The sequence below is a fragment of the Mustelus asterias genome, chromosome 8, assembly GCF_964213995.1.
Source record: "Mustelus asterias chromosome 8, sMusAst1.hap1.1, whole genome shotgun sequence".
NCBI lineage: Eukaryota > Metazoa > Chordata > Chondrichthyes > Carcharhiniformes > Triakidae > Mustelus > Mustelus asterias.
Genome location: NC_135808.1, coordinates 28,275,461 through 28,289,415, shown reverse-complemented (window position 1 = coordinate 28,289,415; position 13,955 = coordinate 28,275,461). Strand labels below are relative to the sequence as shown.

General features: G+C 43.0%; 1 long non-coding RNA gene and 2 other non-coding genes across 3 annotated transcripts in view; 2 read left to right on the top strand and 1 right to left on the bottom strand.

Moving 5' to 3' along the window:
* Nucleotides 1-2,433: 2,433 nt before the first annotated feature.
* Nucleotides 2,434-2,507, top strand: trnan-guu (transfer RNA asparagine (anticodon GUU)). The gene has a single exon. It is a non-coding gene; the product is annotated as a tRNA-Asn (tRNA).
* A 3,842-nt stretch (nucleotides 2,508-6,349) lies between these two features.
* trnae-cuc (transfer RNA glutamic acid (anticodon CUC)) lies at nucleotides 6,350-6,421 on the top strand. The gene has a single exon. It is a non-coding gene; the product is annotated as a tRNA-Glu (tRNA).
* The window catches only part of LOC144496970 (uncharacterized), a 29,915-nt gene continuing 22,313 nt past the window's right edge, over nucleotides 6,354-13,955 (bottom strand). Inside the window, exon 6 of the long non-coding RNA XR_013498488.1 lies at nucleotides 6,354-12,934. This is a non-coding gene — a long non-coding RNA (uncharacterized LOC144496970). The remainder of the gene's footprint in view (nucleotides 12,935-13,955) is intronic.

The window sequence follows — 13,955 nt, the reverse complement described above, 5'->3', positions numbered from 1 at the left end:
AGAGAGTGGGGGGTTGGGGGAGGGGGGGGGGGGTGCGGTGCAAGAAGGAGAGGTGGAATGGAAAGTGGAAAATGGAGGTGAGAACGTGTATGATAAAATGGATGAATAGGATGAAACAAAATGAAATAAAATAAATGAAAAAAGGGTGAAGGTCGAGGAGAGAGTTCATGTGCTGGAGTTGTTGAACACAATTTCAACAACTGTAAATTGCCCAATCGGAAGAGGGGTTGCTGTTCCTCCAGTTTGCGTTGGCTCCTCTCGAACATTGCAAAAGGCCAAGGACTGACATGTGGACAGGAGATCAGTGTGGTGTGTTGAAGTGGCAAGTGACAGTAAGTTCACGGTCCTGCTTGCAGATGAACCAAAGGTGTTCAGCCAGGTGTTCACCAAGTCTACTTTTGGTCTCTCCGATGTAGAGTAAACTGCACTGAGAACAGCGAATGCAATAGACCAGATTGAAGGAGGTACATGTGAAGTCTGCGTCACCTGAAAGGGGTGTTTAGTACCTGGGACGGTGATCAGGGAGGAGGCAAATGTGCAGGTGTTGAACTTTCTACGATTGCAAGTGAAGGTGCCCTGGGCAGGGGGTCAGGTGATGGGTGTGGTGGAGGAGTGGACCAGGGAGTCCCGGAGAGAACAGTCCCTGTGGAATGCTGACAGGAGGGGTGAGAGGAAGATGTGTTGAGTAGTGGTATCATGTTGGAGTTGACGTAAGATGATCCTTTGACTGTGGGGACTGGTGGGGTGAAATGTGAGGAGAAGGAAGACCCTATCCTTTTTCTTGGGAGTGAGGGGAGGGGATGTGAGAGCAGCGGCCCGGGGGATGGATTGTATGCGTTTGAGAGCCTTTTCACCCACAGTGGGTCCAATACTACGATTGAGTAAAAAGACATATCAGCAGCACTATTTAGAAAATTGGCATCATCAGAATAGATGCAGCGGAGGTGAAGGAACTGAAAGAATGGAGTCCGTGCAGGGTGTGGGTTGTGAAGAGCTGTCGTCCAGGGTATTTGTGGGAGTCAATGGGCTTGTAATCTACACTAGTGGACAGTTTATCTTCAGAAATTGAGACAGAGGTCAAGTAAGGGAAGAGAAGTATCAGAGATGGACCATTTGAAAGCGATAGAGGGTTGGAAATTGGAATCAAAATTGGTAATTTTTTCCAGCTGCAGACGAGAGCATGAAGTGGCACTTAAACAGTCGTTGGTGTGCCGATAAAGGAGTTGTGGGAGGGGGCCAGAGCAGGAATGGAACATGGAGCGCTCCACAAAACCCATAAAGAGACAGGCATAACTGGCAGCCATGCGGGTGCCCATTGCCACACCTTTTATTTGGAAGAAGTGAGACGAGTTCAAGGAGAAATTCTTGAGTGAGAGAATCAATTGAGCCAGACGGTGGAGTGGTGGTGGATGGGGATTGTTCAGACATCTTTTCGAGCAAGGAGGGAAGAGCATTGAAGCTATCCCGGTGGAGAATGGAGCTTTAGAGGGATTGGACATCCATGGTGAAGAGAGGCGGTTTGTGCCGGGGAACTGGAATTATTGATGTCGGGCATTGGAGGAATCATGGGTGTCGGTGGGAAGGGACTGGACACGAGGAGAGAAAATGGATTCAAGATAGAAGGAAATTAGTTCAGTGGGGCAGGAACAGGCTGACACGATGGCAGTCCTGTTTGTGGATTTGTGGAAGATGTTAGAAGCGGGCTGTCCGGGGTTGGGAGACTTGGGGTTCGAAGCTGTGGACGGAAGATGTCCAGGGGAGATAAGGGCATTGACAGTCCTGGAAACAATGGCTTGATGTTCGGCAGTGGGTTCGTGATCTGTTCTCTTCTGCATTTTAGATTGTAGATTTGCCCTCTCAAACTTCAGGGTGCATTCTATCATAATACCAATCCTATTTTCCCAGTCCACCTGCAAAGAGAAGTCACCCTTGATTCTAATAAACGGCCTCTGTCCTTTCCTGCATGTCAGAAGTTCATCATTCGCAGACATGAAGGAAGACAAATTTCGCTTGAAAAAGTGTTGCCATTTGACGGTCGGAAAAAATTGACCGCAAAACAAATCAAAAAGTGTCAAGCTTGGTGTATTTTGCGAATTTAATTGTGCGCATTAGTAGGTACAACATATTATTGGCTTCAAGACAATCCTAATATTTGTGATAAATCGAAAAAAGAAAATTGCAAATATTTGCAAACGAGGCAGGTAATATGGAGAAAAGTAAATTGGATGTTGCAGGTCAGGATAAAATTTCAGTTATCGTCAGTATTTCGCTTTTTCATGTCGAATATGTGGTGACAGACAAGGCAAAAAAATGCTTAAGGGACACAGCCGCGGTTCGCGGAGAACTTCGGCAGTCCAAGTGAATGTATCTGCAGTCGAGAGTATCTGTCTTTATGGAAACCTTTATTTGCACGTTATTGCCGCTGCGTTTCAAGTCTCTGTGGCGCAATCGGTTAGCGCGTTCGGCTGTTAACCGAAAGGTTGGTGGTTCGAGCCCACCCAGGGACGAACTTTTGGACTGAGCCCCAAAGTTTTCCGACTGTATTCCACGTACTCAGCTGCCGTCCAGTAATCCCGCAACTGAATGCTTGAAGAAGAATCATTTAAAATAAATCATTTAAAAATTGCTCCTGTACCCATCCATTCAAATTTTATTCAGTCACTTGATTCTAATAAGCTGATGCAAGATGATTATATGTCTCGATGCGTAGATCAGCAACAGGTGGGCTTTAACCTCGACGGTGTGCACGTGTATCTGGAGGGGAGAGGAGAGGTAAAAGTTAAAAAGTCCTTGATGATGCTATGTACAGGCCTTCAAGGAGTAGTCGGGACGTGGGGCACAAAATACAGCAGGAGATCGAAAGTCGTGCAAGAAAGGCAATGTTACAGTGATCATGGGTGGCTTCACGATGCAATGGACTGGAAAAATCGGGTTGGCATTATAATAGAATGCACTCTGTAGTTTGAGAGGGAGAATCTGACATCAGATCCAACGGTATTAGAGTTGACTTAAGGTAACTAAGGAGGGATGATTTTGGAGGTGGCCAGAGATGATTGGAAACAGAGCCTATCAGGAACGTTGGTGGAATATCAATAGCAGGTGTTTCTGGGAGAAAATCTGGAAACACAATTTAATTTCATCCCACGGAAGAAGGAGCATACTAATGTGAGGACGAGGAAACCACGACTGATAAGTGAAGACGGGGACAGCATAATAGCAAAATGAAGAGCATACAGCGTGGTGAAAAATCGTGGGAAGCCAATGAACTGTAAAGCCTTTAAAACCCAACTGAGAACAACTAAAAAAAGCAACAAGGTGCAGAAGATTCAATTTCACGTTAAGCTAGGCAGTCATATGAAAGAGAAGTGCAAGAGATTTTCTTGGATATATATAGAGGCGAAGAGAGAGAGGCAGGAGTCGGCATTGTGCCGCCGGAAAATTACGCTGGAGGAGTAGTAATGCGGAAGAAATGGTGGAGCAACCGAATACCTACTTTGCATCGGTCTTCATGTTCGAAGAAAACAGTACCAGCTCAAAAATTCAAGAGAGTCAAGGGGCAGAGGTGAGTGTGGTTGTCATTACTAAGGAGAATGAGCTCGGGAAGCTGAAAGCTCTGAAGGTGGATAAATCACATGAAGCAGATGGACTACAACCCAGAATTGGAAGGGAGTTAGCTAAAGAGATTGTGAAGGTATTAGTGGTGATCTTTCTGGAATCACTGGAGTCAGGCAGTGTCACAGAGGACTGGAAATTCGCTTGTGTAACATTCCAGTTTAAGAGGGGGAGGCGAAAAACAGGAAATGGCAGGCCAGTTAGCCTGACCTCGGTGGTTGGTAAGATTTTTGTGTCCATTATTCAGAATGAGCTTTCCGAGTACTTGGATGTGCACAGCAAATTGGGCGAAGCCAGCATGGTTTTGTCAAGGGGTGGAGATTTGAGAATTCTTTGAGCAGGTGACGAGCAGGTAGGACAAAGGAAAGGACGTTGTCTCTTTGGCTTTCCAGGAAGCCTTTGTTAAGGTGTCGCACAGGAGGCAGCTGCATGAGCTAACAAACCATTGGGTTACATGCAAGTTACTGGCCTGGACTTAAGATTGGCTGACTATCAGACGGCAGAGAATGGGAATAAAGAGGTGCTTTTCAGGATGGCAGCTAGTAACAAGTGAGTGTTGTGAACACAACTTTTCACTTAATACATCAATGATCTAAATGAAAGAACTGAAGGCATTGCAGATGATACAAGGATAAGTGGAGGGGCATGTAGTTTTGAGGAGTTGCAGAAGCTGCAGAAGATCTGAGACAGGATAGGTGAGTGGCATAGTAGTTGCAGATGGAATGCAGAAGTTATGCACCTTGGTCGGAAGAATATAGGTGTAGACTGTTTTCCAAATGGGGAGAGAATTCAAATGTCGAAGGTACAACGGGACTTGGGAGGGCTAGTTCGTGATTCTTTCACGGTTTACTTGCAGGTTGAGTTGGTAGTGAGGAAGGCAAATGCAACGATATCATTCATTTCGAGAGGACTAGAATACAAAAGCAGGGATGTGCTATTGAGGCATTATAAGTCTCTGATCAGACCACATGGGAGTATTGTGAGCAATTTTGGACTTCGTGTCTAAGAAGGAAGTGCTGGTCTTGGAGAGGGCCCAGTGGAGGTTTACGAGAATGATCCTGAGAAAGGAAAAGTTGACGTATGAGGACATTTTGAGTACTCTGGCTCTAAATTCTATAGAGTTAGAAGGTTGAGGGGCGATTACGGTATCATAGTGGTTAGTGCTGTGGCTCAGTGCTAGGGACTCAGATTCGATCGCCGATTTGGCTCACAGCCTATGTGGAGTTCGTACGTTTTCCCCGTGTCTGCGTGATCTTTATTCTGAGTTTCTGGCCGAAAAATAAAACCAACACACAGAGTGGAAAACATTAAGTGAGAACGAGAACTTGAAGAAGGAAGCCTCTCTTGGCTGTGCTTTTATTTTATTTCCAATAAAAATTTGGCCAGTTCGTGCAGCTGAATTGAGCAAAACAACCCACGTTGTTGAAGAGCGGCATATCATTCATCTCTGTGCATGATTATTTAAATGTTTAAGTTAGTTATGAAAAGAGGTAACAGTGACAGATTTTCATCCCGTCGCCTTAAGCCCTGGGCCGCTACTGCAGTCTTATTCTCCTTTCACGTGAGCGTCCATGAAAACCATCTCACATTTCACACCTCGAAAGCCTCTCGTCTTCTGCAACTTTTTCAATCCTCTTCTTTTTGTCAACTGCTTCAACGTGATCACAAGAATAGGGACTTTCAGTAAAAATTCCCCGTGGGGGAATTGAACCCCGGTCTCCCGCGTGCCAGATGGGGATACTAACCACTGCACTAACAAAGAAACGGTGCGTTGCCTTACTCTGTATTTCGTACAACAGACATCATATTTCAGCTGCAAATAGGGAGAATGTTTGTTGAGAATGCCAGATGAATGAACGAGGAACCAAACAGGGAGAGGAAAACTAAAGGCAGAGACAGACAAAGAGACAAAGAGAGAGAGAGAGAGAGCGAGAGATGGAGATTAGAAATATTTCACAAGTTGTCTGTGTTAATTGAGACTGATAAGGAATAATAGACCGATAAGGAACTCGTTCTCTGCTCCGTCGTGGTGGAAATCGCATTTTTTTCCAGTAAAGCTTAAAGCTTTGAAAACATTTATTTGCTGTCAATCTGTTTAACATTCTGTCGGTCACGTTTGAATGTAAACTTCATATGTCCATGTCACTGCGATCGGGAGAATGCGAGGGATAAAATCGGAACCCGAAAACTGCAGAACATGGAAGGTGTAGAAATATAAACAGCTAAATAGACAGGCATCAGTGCAGACACATTGACACACAGACAGATACGGAGCAACATATACCCAAAGGCAGACATATCATGCAGAAAAACACGTGTGGATTCATAAAACGGGAAGCTGGGATGATTCCTTTATGCCCAGAGAAATCAGACGCGGTGATCGGGAGAAAATGGTAGCGTTAAAAACCGATATCTAAAAATGCCGAGCATATGAGGCGCAGAAACATGAGCATGGACAGTTCAATACACAGACCTACGTGTCGAAATATGTACATGCAGAGAGACGCATAAAACAAAGACACATACCCAAAGGCAGGCATATGGTGCATAAAACACGTGTTCAGGCACAAAAAATGAAAGTGAGGTTTCATACATCTGAACGATTTTTTATTCATCAAATGATTATGTAATTGTTAAAAACCATGAAACGTCGCTTCAGTGGATGCAAATGCCGATTTACTTTTTCAAGATATGATCAGTTCTCCTGGTGCACACTGGCCACTGTCTGTTTGAATTCTCCCTGGTGGTCTAGTGGTTAGGATTCGGCGCTCTCACCGCCGCGGCCCGGGTTCGATTCCCGGTCAGGGAACTTTATTTTTACATTCGAGCACGCCGCATTTTCCCGGACTGACTGTCTGAGAAACCCTTATTTTCATCACTTTTTAAAAAACAGCATTATGAAGCACACTAAAGTTTATTATGTGATACAGGACATTTTGCACATCAGATGTAGCTGGTAACTGCTATAATCAGAAGGTGTTGGAGAAACTCATTATCAATTGCCATTGGCATTTCTCCTTCGACAGAGAGAGAAATTATCACATTTCGGAGTTCGTTGAAAGAAACTCGTGATTCGTCACAAAGACTTAAAACTTACAGGAGAGAAACATCTAAAACCCTGGCCTCAGGTTGGAGAAACTGTTAAAGAGATTAAATACATTCACTTACTTTTACAAATATTTCACCATTCAGAACCACGCAAGTGACAAGGGAAAATAACCATTACAAAATCACTAAAATCCTGCAGGAACCTTTCAATTTTCATCCGTGAATATACAGAATCAGCTCACTCTCACGAGGATCTAATTGTGCGAGTTTTGTTTGGAGTGCTTCGTGCTGTCACGAACACCGAGTCTCAAAATCGGTTTTCCATGGTGAGACGTTCAGAGCCAAATCCAACATCTTTCAGCTCTAACAAGCGAAACTGTTCTGGTGTATGCAAGAAGTTGCATCGATGGACAGATATGCACAGCTGGACACCTATATGCAGGGACTAGCATAGCTGGAGAAAGATAGCCAGACATTCTGATTTTCAATCAGCACACAGAAGTATTTAGTTGCAGGTAACAAAAGAAAAATCACTAAAATGTTTGAACTTTTTCATAATAGTGCCCTTCTCTAAATCACTTTTACCACAGCCACATAAATACCGTGTTCGAATCTCATATATTGATAGACAGCCATATATAGACGTGTAGATTATAATTTACACTAATTCTGTTGTACCCAATCGAGATATATATGTTAAAGTTAATTCGACGTACTATTGGGATGGTTTCTTGGATGACAGGATGGAATTTTAGATGAGTTTTTTTCTCCTTTGCTTTGAAATTAATATTCATAAAATAACTGCATGGGACCTTAGTATATAATGCGAGAGCTGACAACGTTTGGGAATGTTTTATGTGAGCCAGAAGACACAAGACAAAGATAAAGGCGCAAGAAGAGGTTAAAAAAAAGGACTTTGTCTCGAATTAGCATTGAACCACTGGCCTTACAAAATAACGATTGAGACAAAGAGAATGCCGTGATTCAGCTTGCCAAACTAAAGCAACAAATAACTGTTCTACATAATATGGAAAGTTTCTTCTTGAAACAGGAAGTTTGAGGGGGCTTGGCAAGCTAGATGCTGGTGGGATATTTCCCATCGCGGGGTACTTTAGTTTGAACATAAGGGGTCTCCCATTGATGCCACAGTTAAGAAGGCATATCAAACATTGTTAACCTTTGGAATTATCTTCCCCCAGAGGGTAGAGGAGGCTGGGTCATTATTGTATTCAACATTATTACATAGATTGTACACTGATGGCTGAGTGAAATGCAATGAGAGGCAGCTAAGAATAGAGAGTTAAGGCCAACATCAGATCTGTCAGGATCTTGTGGAAACCGAGAGAGAAAATTGGAGCAGGAGTAGGTTATTAAGTCCTGTGAAATTGCTCCAAAATTCAATATAATCACGGCTCATCATCTATCTCAGTGTCAAGCTCCTATGCTTTGTATTCTAGCCCTTCTAGTGTTTAGAAATCTATTTTTCTTTCTCAGCTATTTCAGTGATTTCACCTCCTATTGTAGAGAACTCCACAGATTTGGAACCCACTTAGTAAAGATGTTTGTCTTCATCTTAGTGCCCTGTGGCCTACCCATATATTCAGATTGTGCATAAACCTTCTTGAGTACAGGAATCTATCTGCTTCCTTCCCAGATATATTCATTGATTTGGCCTCCAGCCTTCTGTGCTAGAGAATTCCACAGGATCACCACCATCTGAGTGAAGGCGTTTCTCCTCATCCCAATCGCCCTACACTGAGACTGTGCCCATTGGTTCAAAGCCCACAGGCAGAGGTAACAACATCCATGCATTGAGTCCTGTCAAAATTTGCAATGTTTCAGTGTGATCCCCTATCATTCTTCTAAACTCCAGTAGAATAGTTCTTGTTGACCTAACATCTCCCCATATGACAATCCTACCATCCTCGAAATGAGTCTTGGTGTAATGAAGTATAGACTTTGGTCTTTCCCCATTGAGTTTTTCAGCTGGTTGCCCAAGGTTTTGTCAGCAGATTTTACTTCAGTAATTTGAGCTAATTCCTGCAGCCCGTTTTCACCTTCATAACATCACCCATCTATCAGATAATCAAAAGTTGAAAATTTTAAATAAAAACAATATGCCCTCACATCAACCTTTGGTATCAGGGATACTCATTTTCTCTGTTGTCTGTCTTTCTGAAATGCATCATCACGTCTGTTCTCGTGCAGTATTGATTGCTCTTCACTTTACAGTTTGGTATTCATGTGAATTTTCCTGAACCGTGTTAGACGAAAAGCTTTCACAGTATTCCTTTTGAGCAACACTCAAGTTATCTACTACGAAAATACTGTTTTATATACTCAGCAAGTATGGCAGCATCTGTGGAGAGAGAGCGAAAAAAAACAGCGTTTATGTTTCAGTCTCTGAGTTTTGAACACAGTAGGGAATGTAGAATTGTGGATGGTGGGACAGCAAGAGTCCAAAAATGCTGGAGGGAAGAGTTTACAACCCCTCAAATTGTAACCAATAGACAGCGTATTAAGAAAGAAATAATTCAAGGTTGTAATGAAGGAAATACGACTGCAGGAAAGTTTATTCTTCGTTTTGGTTGAAACAAGTGGCAAAGGTGGTCTGGCAAATTAGTTTGTAAAATGCTTTCATTGCAGTTTCCTGGCACAACAAGTTGTGAAAAAAAACTGAGGATGACATTAGTTTATATCTAAAATTGTGCAAATAAAGAGGAAAAAGTACTAATTTCACAGTAAAGATCTATTGGAAAAAGTGATCATAAGACAATAAAGTTTGAAAGTTACATACTCAATCCAAGCAATAATTATCAAGTTATCAAATACTTAACTACGAGGGGAGAGCTGCCTAGAATTAATAGGGTAAATAGACTCAATTTTCTGGCAATAAACAGTGGCAAAATTGTTCTAACAAAAATGAGAAGCAAAGGATCCCAGGCCTATTAGGTAAATTATGAATATTAATGTAAAAGACTTAGCATGCTGCAAAAAATAAAGTACCTTTTAAACAGCAAAGAAAATTTGATAAAATGGGAAAACGAATATGGCAATATTCCAGGAATATATTTTGTATACTACTGTAACACAATTGAAATAATGTATTTCTTCAAATATACAAACAGAAACAGCGTAGCTGAAATAAACATTGGCCCTTTGAGGCAGAGATAGACGAAACGAGGAAACAGCAGAGACATTGAAGAAATACATTGTTTTTAATATTAGGAGACACAAATTACATATCAATAGAGAAAAACCTAGGGATAATAAACTTGAGTAACTTCAGATGATTAATGTCAATAGGGAAATTGAAGATCTAAATTTGGACAAACGCTCAGCGCCTGATAGCCTACCCCAATGCTTCTGAACCAGTTGCTGCAGGACCTGCATAAAGTTCTGGTTAGGCCCCAGCCGGGATCTTGTGTCCAGTTCTGGTCTTTAGGAAAATTGTGAAGTTCACTGAGAGGGTTCAGAATGATTCCAGGAATGGCAAGGATGGGCGGCTAAGGGGGTTTCCACTTTCGATATGAAGTTGGAGAGTCTGGTGGTGTTCTACATGGAGCAATGGAGATCAGGGGAAGATTTAATAGAGGTGCACAAGATTAATGATTGGCCTGGAGCAGGTAGACAAGGAACATGCTCTTCCCATTGGCTTGTGACTTGGGCACAGATTTAAGATTTGGGGAAAGACGTGCAGGTGGATGAGGGGAGCAATGCTTTGAAGCAGTGAGTGGCAATGGCTTGGAAATTTCTGCCCTCAACAGTTGAGGAAACAGAAACAATGATTTCAAAAGGACATTTGTTGTGCAGTTGAACAAAATAAACTTGCAGACAAATTAACCCAGATTGAAGGAATGGGACTTACTCAGTCGGAGTGCTGGCATGGAATGGATATGCTGGATGGCCTTCTCTTCTTGGCCATAAACGTGCAACATAAGTGCCCATAAACTTGGGGAAATGTATGAGCCTGAATTGAGGATGGGTTAATGGAGAGTAAACAAAGCTTAGGGATAAACAGAATTTATGTCAGCAGGCTGTAACTATTGCAGACTCACAAGGATCGGTGTTAGGATCCAAGCTATGCACAATCCATACTGATGACTTGGATAAAGACTCTGAAAGTGGTGAATCCAAGTGTGCTCTGCAAAGCTAGGTGGGAACGTAAACTGTGAGGAAGACACAGAGGCTACAAAAATGTCGAGAAAGATTACGTCAGTGGAGAAAAGGTGTCACCCAGAGGGGAATTTGAAGAAGCCTGAAGTGATTCCCTTTGGTTGTGAGAATGGAAAAGCAGAATACATTTTAAGAGGCATGAAACATGTAAATAGTGATATTCAGAGGGACCTGAGTGTGCTCATACAAGTGAAACAAAGTTATCATGCAGGTCCAGCAATCAATGAGAAAGATAAACGGTGTACTGGTCTTTATCACAAGAGGAATCAAGTAACAGAATACAGGACAATTGCTTTGATGAGAACACACATGAAATAATTTGCATAGTTTTAGTTTCCACTGTTGAAGAAAGAAAAACCTTGCCTTGGAGGTGATGCATCGAAAGTACTCTAGATTACATCCAAACATGATATGGTTGTCCTATAAGATGGTTCGTAAATTTGCTCTAAGCTCTCTGGGGTATAAAAGAATGAGAAGTGATTCCATTGAAACATACATGAATCAGCTGCTGACCTCATTACAGCCTTGGTTCAAACATGGACGAAAGAGCTGAATTCCAGAGGTGAGGTGAGAGTGTCAGCCCTTGACATCAAAGCCGCATTCGACAGAGTGTGGCATCAAGGAGGCCAAGCAAAACTGGAATCAATGGGTATCAGGGGGCAAACTCTCCGCTGGTTGGAATCATACCTGGTACATAGGAAGATGGTTGTGGTTGTGGAGGGTCAGTCATCTCAGTTCCACGACATCTCTGCAGGAGTCCCTCACGGTAGTGTCCTAGGCCCAACAATCTTCATCTGCTTCATCAATGACTTTCCCTCCATCATAAGGTCAGAAGTGGGGTTGTTTACTGATGAGTGCAAAACGTTCAGCACCATTTGTGACTCCTCAGATACTGAAGCAGTCCATGTTCAAATGCAACAAGATCTGAACAATATCCAGGCTTGGGCTGACAAGTAGCAAGTAACATTCACGCCACATAAATGCCAGGCATTGACCATCACCAATAAGAGAAACTCTCACCACCGCCCCTTTATATTCAATGGTGTAACCATCACTGAATCCCCCATTATCAACAGCTTTGGGATTACTATTGACCAGAAACTCAACTGGACTCACCACATAAACACAGTGGCTACAAGAGCAGGTCAGAGGCTAGGAATACTGTGGCGAGTAACTCACCTCCTGACTCCCCAGAGCCTATCCACCATCGACAAGGCACAAGTCAGGAGTGTGATGGACTTGCCTGGATGTGTGCAGCTCCAACAACACTGAAGAAGCTTGACACCATCCAGGACAAAGCAGCCTACTTGATTGGCACCACATCTACAAACATTCAATCCCTCCACCACTGACGCTCAGTAGCAGCAGTGTATACTATCTACAAGATGCACTGCAGCAATTCACCAAAGATCCTTAGACAGCACCTTTCAAACCCACGACCAGATCCATCTGGAAGGACAAGTGCAGCAGATAAATGGGAACACCACCACCTGCAGGTTCCCCTCCAAGGCACTCACCATCCTGATTTGGAAATATATCGCCGTTCCATTGCATTCGCTGGGTCAAAGTCCTGGAATTACCTCCATAAAGGCATTGTGGGTCAGCCCACAGAAAATGTACTGCAATGAATCAAGAAGGCAGCTAACCATCATCTTCTCAAGCGCAACGAGGGAAGCACAATAAATGCTGGTCAGCCAGCGATGCCCATGTCCCATGAATGAATTTTTTAAAAATCATGATTCTGATAGTGGCCGGACAGGGTAGACACTTTAGGGTAGCTTCCCTTGGCTGGGAAACCTAGAATGCAAGGTCACATGCTCAGAGAAAGTGGGCATTCATTTCGGACTCAGGGTTGTGAATTCTCCATCTTGAATATACTCAAAGATGAGATAAACAGGTTTTTGATCACACAGAATGAGGGGATATTGGGAGGAGATGGGAAAATATAGTTCAGGCAGAAGATTAGCCATGGTCACATTGAATAGCAGAGTAGGCTTGAATGTTGGATGGTCTGCTCCTGCTCCTTACTTTACCACTGAGGCTTGTGTCCTTCACAGATTAACAACCAGCTTTCACTGAGTGAGAAACCTGCATAAATCTGAAGTGAAGAAGCAGCAAGTTATCAATGAAACTCAGTAGATGTACCACTTGACACTTTAAGCATGCAGTAATTGCTGTTTATATCCTGGTTTAGTGAGAGTTCAGCTGCTGTTAATCTCTCCTTCTTCTTCCCCTCCTCCACCCCCCTCCTCCCCCACACCTCTCATATGACTGGGGAATGTTGTTTGTCCATTTGGGACTTTTGCTGGTTCTGTTGGGGGTGTATTTAAACTGGCGTGCAATGGAGATGGGATCCAAGGAATAGGATCAGATAGGGCATTTAGAGATCAGTAAAATGGAGGTAAAACATTAGCTCGTGAAGTAGATAAACTTGGCATCACAGGAGATGGAAAGTTTAACAAGTGTCCAGTAAGGGAAATTGGCAGGGTTAAAAACTGTTAATATATCAATGTGAGGAGCATTACAAAAAAGATGAGTTAAGGGCACAGGTTGACACATGGCAGTAGGAAGTCATTGCTCAACTTCCTTAATTTTGCAACTCATTTAACTTGATTAAATGAGGTGCAAAATTGCCAGCTCAATATTTCTGGTTATAGAGTCTTCAGATAGAGTGGGAGAAAAAAAAGGAGGTGGAGTAGCACGAATGGTTAAAGATCAATTCTCATTGTGAGATGGGATGACATACTGAAATGTTCAACAAACAAGGCCCCCATGCCAACACTATAGTTAAGAAAGCCCACCAATGTGTCCACTTTCTCAGAAGACTAAGGAAATTTGGCATGTCAGCTGCAACTCTCACCAACTTTTACAGATGCACCAGAGAAAGCATTCTTTCTGGTTGTATCACAGCTTAGTATGGGTCCTGCTCTGCCCAAGACCACAAGGAATTACAAAAGGTCGTGAATGTAGCCAATCCATCACGCGAACCAGCCTCCCATCCATTGACTCTGTCTACACATCCCGCTGCCTCAGCAAAGCAGCCAGCATAATTAAGGACCCCACGCACCCCACTCTTCCATCGTGAAAAAGATACAAAATTCTGAGGTCACATACCAACT